We start from the raw sequence: 6,000 nt of genomic DNA, 5'->3' as shown, positions 1-6,000 counted from the left end.
GCCACCCGATGCGAAGAGCCAACTCATTAGAAATGACCCTGATGCTGGAAGAGATTGAAGGCAGGATGAAAAGGGGATGAGAGAGGATGAGATGGTTGGATGGCATCACCAACTCAATGCACGAGTTTGAGCAGGATCCGGGAGATGGTGAAGGACAGGGAAGCCTAGTGTGCTGCAGTCCATGGGGTTGCAAAAAGTCAGACACAACTGAGCAGCTGAAGAACAACAACAAAAATGAAAAGTGCAGTAGTACAGTATAACAGCTGTCACACGGGCTGTCATCGAGTGAACAGGCAAGGAGAGTTACTGACTAGAGGAGGGAGTGGAGGGGAGAGATGATAAAGCTGGAGGATCGTCAGCAATAGGAGATTGAGGGCAAGCTGTAGTTCCACTCACACCTGATGTTGTTGGAAGGCACATTCTTGTCTTTGAAAGGTCGCAAATTGAATATTTGTATGCAGGCGATTTACTGTGTTTGTGACAAACCCTGTGGCCTGTAAAGCCCCAAAATGTATATTATCTGGCCATTTGGAGAAGAAGTTTGCCATCCTCTGCTATAAACAACAGCAGATGTACTGACCTGATTTTATTGTCTTTATAGACAGATGCAGTCACCAAATGATTTTGTTTAAATATTTGTTTTGCTTGACCATATATAGGCCTGCAAAACATAAGTTCTGATGAAACTGGTGAAGTGACACCACTGTTGGCTGCAGCTTGCTTTAGCTGCCTGTTGGAAAAAAGGAGTAAGTTCCTACAAAGGCAAAGCACGACTTTATTAGAGGTCTCCAGTTCCACTCAAAAGAATCCTTCTTAGAAACATGCTTGCCTTTGACAGCCACATCTATGTTCTCATTGCAAACACAAGTATCATTTTTCAAGGACGTCTTAGGACTTCCGTAGTGTCCAGTGGCTAAGACTCCACAGTGACACTGCAGGGGGCCCTGGTTCAACCTCTGGTTGGGGAATTAGATCCCACATGTTACAACTAAGACTTGATAAAATCAAACAAATAAATAAAAATAAATATTACAAAAAGTCTTAGGACAATGGATTTATTTTACCCCACGTGAGGTTGAAAATCAGAGTAGGGATGTCGTGCCTATGCCTTCCTCTTCCCTCTATTCTTTCAGTTTCCTCTTTATTACTTTCTAGGTGTCAATACCGAATGTCCTCATTTTTATTATAAAGTGTTCTCATCTATCCGCTTCAGCATTAAAATTAACTTTGTCTCTCGCTTCTTTATTAATGAGAATGGCTTTCTCCTGGCCTGTCTTTCCTCCTACACATTGAGACAAAAAGATTTGTTTTTACCTTTTTTAAAGCCATAAGATTAACAATTAATCCAGTCAACCGCCCTCAAATAATCTTTCATTTCAGGCTTCATGTATCAGCTTGTGATTCGTTCATCCACAGATAACTGCAAAATTGATTGTCTTCATTTTAATAGAACTGTAATCAGTGGAGGGGGTACAGATAAATAGAAGTTTGGGATTAACAGATACACACTACTATATACAAAATAGGTAAATAAAAAGAATTTATATACTCAGTATCTTATAATAACCTCTAATGGAAAAGAATTTTAAAAAGAAAATGTATATAAATGTAAATGAATCACTTTCTTGTACACTTGAAATTAACACACTTTAAATTTTAAACTGTTAACACAACATTTTAAATCAACTACACTTCAATGGTTCCAAATCGGGAAAGGAGTATGTCAAGGCTGTATATTGGCACCCCGCTTATTTAACTTCTATGTAGAATATGTCATGCAAAATGCCAGGCTGGATGAAGGATAAGCTGGAATCCAGATTGCCACGAGAAGTATCAGTAACCTCAGATATGCAGATGACACACCTTTATGGCAGAAAGTGAAGAAGAACTAAAGAGCCTCTTGATGAAAGTGAAAGAGGAGAGTGAAAAAGTTGGCTTGAAACTCAACATTCGGAAAACTAAGATCATGGCATCTGGTCCCATCACTTCATGGCAAATAGATGGGGAAACAATGAAAACTGTGACAGACTTTATTTTGGGGGGCTCCAATATCACTGCAGATGGTGACTGCAGCCATGAAATTAAAAGATGCTTGCTCCTTGGAAGAAAAGCTATGACCAACCTAGACAGCATATTAAAAAGCAGAGACATTACTTTGCCAACAAAGGTCCATCTAGTCAAAGCTACAATTTTTCCAGTAGTTGTGTATGGAGAGCTGAGACTATAAAGAAAGCTGAGTGCCAAAAAAATGATGCTTTTGAACTGTGGTGTTGAGTAAGGCTCTTGAGAGTCTCTTGGACTATAAGGAGATCCAACCCGTCTGTCCTAAAGGAAATCAGTCCTCAATATTCATCGAAAGGATTGATGCTGAAGCTGAAACTCCAATAGTTTGGCCATCTGATGAGAAGAACTGACTCACTGGAAAAGACCTTGATGCTGGGAAAAATTGAATGCAGGAGGAGAAGGGATGACAGAAGATGAGATGGTTGGATGGCATCACCGATGAGATGGACATGAGTTTGAGTAAGCTCCAGGAGTTGGTGATGGACAGGAAAGCCTGGCATGATGCAGTCCATGGGTTCGCAAAGAGTCAGAGACAACTGAGCAACTGAACTGAACTGAGAAGTCAATAAAAAAAAAAATAAAAAACACTCTTGAACAAACAAAAAAACATTTCAAACAGCACAAATGTGTAGAAGGCTACATAATCTCAGCACAAAAAGTTTAAAAAAAAAACTTGAATGGGAGAAAAACAAAACATAATCAGTTATACTAGTGCTATGCAAGGTTTAAGACAGGTTCTATGGCACTCTCTTAAACTTTGGTTTGGAAATTTGTTTTTTGTAATTGTATTAAGAAAAAAAAGTTTCTGGAATATCATCTGCTCACTTTGCAGAAGAGATAGACTCACCAAGGCCCACTGGGTGAGGTGTTGGCAAAGGAGATGTGAAACATGGCAGAGGGAAGCTGGCCACGTATCTCCTGCACACAGGACAGAGATGTAGGGTGTGGCACTGTATCTTAAGCTGCAGACTTGGAGAGGAGAATGAGAGGGGTTTTTTGGGTCCCAGGAGCTCAGGAGACAGGTGACAGGAACCATCAAGCTCCAAAGCACAGGACTTCCGGGACGAACCTGACTAAAGGACTAATCCCTCCACACCTTTGTCAGCACCCAAGCCAGAAGACAGAATCTTCTTAAATTTTTGTTGGAGTATAGTTGATTCCTGGGTTGGGAAGATCCCATGAAGAAGGGATAGGCTACCCACTCCAGTGTTCTTTGGCTTCCCTAGTGGTTAGGCTGGTAAAGAATTTGCCTGCAATGCGGGAGACCTGGGTTGGATCCCTGGGTTGGAAAGATCCCCTTGAGAAGGGAATGGCTACCCACTCCAGTACTCTGGCCTGGAGAATTCCATGGGCTGTATAGTCCAAGGGGTGGCAAAGAGTTGGACACGATTGGGCAACTTTCACTTTTTCATAGTTGATTTACAATGTTGTATCTCTGATGTGACAGCAAAGTGACTCAGTTATACACATATATGAACTTTTTAATATCCTTTTCCATTATGGTTTATCCCAGGAGATTGGATATAGTTTGCTGTGCCACATCATAGGATCTTGCTGTTTACCCAAGAATATATAGCAAGTATATATATATGTATATATATATATATATGTATATATACACACACACACACACACATATATATATACACACACACACTCTAGTTTGCCTCTGCTAATTCCAAATTCCCCAGCCCATCCCTCCCTCATTCCACTCCCACTTGGAAACCACAAGCAGAAGTCAACATCTTCAAGAGCTTTGGAGGGAAGCCCCCAAATGGTTGAGGCTGACTTTCTCTGCCAGATTGACCAGGGTAGTACCATGGAGCAGAGTATGTACGATTTAGGAAAGAAAAAGAAAAGGGGAATGTCCTGGGCTAGAACTATGACTCTGTACCCTTTGAAACCCAAATGAGCTAAGTTTCATGCATGATTTGTACCAACGATGCAGTAATCTAATTTCATTTGGTAACACATAAGAACTATGCAATCAAACAGACTTTTAGCTTAGCCATCCAGAGACTTAGATCCAAATACACTACTCAATAAAAGTAATTACTTTTTTCAGATTTGTGGCGCTTCCTGTACTTAATCTCTTGGTTTCCCTTACACATTTGTTTGCTTTTTATCCTGAATTGTACTATTTTGTGGATTGTTTTGTTCACTTTATAATTTGCCTCAAATCCTGCTAGAAAGATGAATGCACACGCTAAATGAAGGATTGCTTCAAGCTCCTTAGCTTCATGTTTCTTTAGAATTAATTTTCTTTAACTATTCTAATCCTATTATAATATAGAAAAAATGTTATCCCCTCAAGGGGCTTCATGTAGCTCTCATTGAAAGGCTTTTTCATTGAAGTTAGTTCATGTAGTAGAAATGAAATTTATTTTTAAACTGAAGTCACTTTTTGAAAAACAGAATGGTTCAATTATGCAGATTTTCTAACCAAAGTAACACTAACACTATAATTTATCAAATTTATTCATTTGTGTCCTTTGAAAGCATGTTTTATTTTTAAATATTTCTGAGGAAAAAATATAACATAGATACATGAGAGCTAAAAGTATTTTTCTATTGTTTCAGCATTATTCTTTGTGAAAGAAAAAATTATAAATGCAACTAAGGCTTCATTATACCCTTTTATTTCTATTCTCTTCTTCTTTCCTTAAAAGTAAGCATTATACCCAAACTGGTATATAATATCTATACCTACATCTCTATACTTTCACTAGTTACATCTCTATCCACATATATGACACTGATTTATTTAGACATAAATGGTGTCTTAATGTATATGGTATTCATTAAAACTTGCTTTTACAAATAACTAAAAATTCTTGAAAACCATTATGCATTATTTTAAGAATTAGATTCTGTGTATTTTCTCAAGAGTTAGATGTGTGATGCATTTTTTAAAAATTCAACTTTTAACTTTGAGATAACCATAAATCCACTTAGGCTTGTCCCAAATAATACAGACACATCTTGTTCTATCACCATAAGGATACCGTGCATTGTCCCTTTGTAACAAACTTTCCTTTCTCTGCACGGATACTCTGGTCTCTAAGCCCTGCAACTATTCAACTGTTCTCCGTTTCTATAGCTTTATCATCTCAAGTATGTTGCATAAATGGGATCATACAATATGTAACCTCTGGGATTGGATTGTTGTCATTCAGTTTGCCTTCCTAAGGATTTCTTGGACATTTTCTAAACCCTTATTTATTTATATGTTTGTTTATTATATTGTTGAATGTGTTACTTGGTGTAGTTCCTCAATGTTTTCTTTGGGATAGACACACATAATCAACTTCCCTGGTGGCTTAGATGGTAAAGCGTCTGCCTACAATGCGGGAGGCCCAGGTTCGATCCCTGAGTTGGGAAGATTCCCTGGAGAAGGAAATGGCACCCCTCTCCAGTACTCTTGCCTGGAAAACCCCACGGACAGAGAGGCGTAGTAGTCTACAGTCCATGGGGCTGCAAAGAGTCAAACAAGACTGAGCAACTTCACGCTCACTTTCACACATAATCACATCCCTGGATCAGGAAGATCCCTTGGAGAAGGGCCTGGCAACCCACTCCAGTTTCTTGCCTGGAGAATCCTATGGATAGAGGAGCCTGGCAGGCTACAGTCCACGGGGTCACAAAAGAGTCAGACACAACTGAAGTGACTCAACACACACACACACACATACACATAATCACAATCTATTGGTATCAACATTTTACTACTGGAAACTTTCCATGTAGATTCCCTTACCTGCCCCACTTTTTCTTTTTTTTTAAGGAGATGAAATCCTTTTCTTTTTATTATTATTACCTTTTGGCTGCACCACAAAAAGGATCTTAGTTCCCTGAGCAGGAATTGAAACCATGCCCCCTGCATTGGAAGCACAGAATCTTAACCTCTGGACTTCCAGGGAAGTCTCACATTTAAAG

The sequence above is a fragment of the Bos indicus genome, chromosome 22 (genome assembly GCF_029378745.1).
Source record: "Bos indicus isolate NIAB-ARS_2022 breed Sahiwal x Tharparkar chromosome 22, NIAB-ARS_B.indTharparkar_mat_pri_1.0, whole genome shotgun sequence".
NCBI lineage: Eukaryota > Metazoa > Chordata > Mammalia > Artiodactyla > Bovidae > Bos > Bos indicus.
This window is presented reverse-complemented; position numbering follows the sequence as displayed.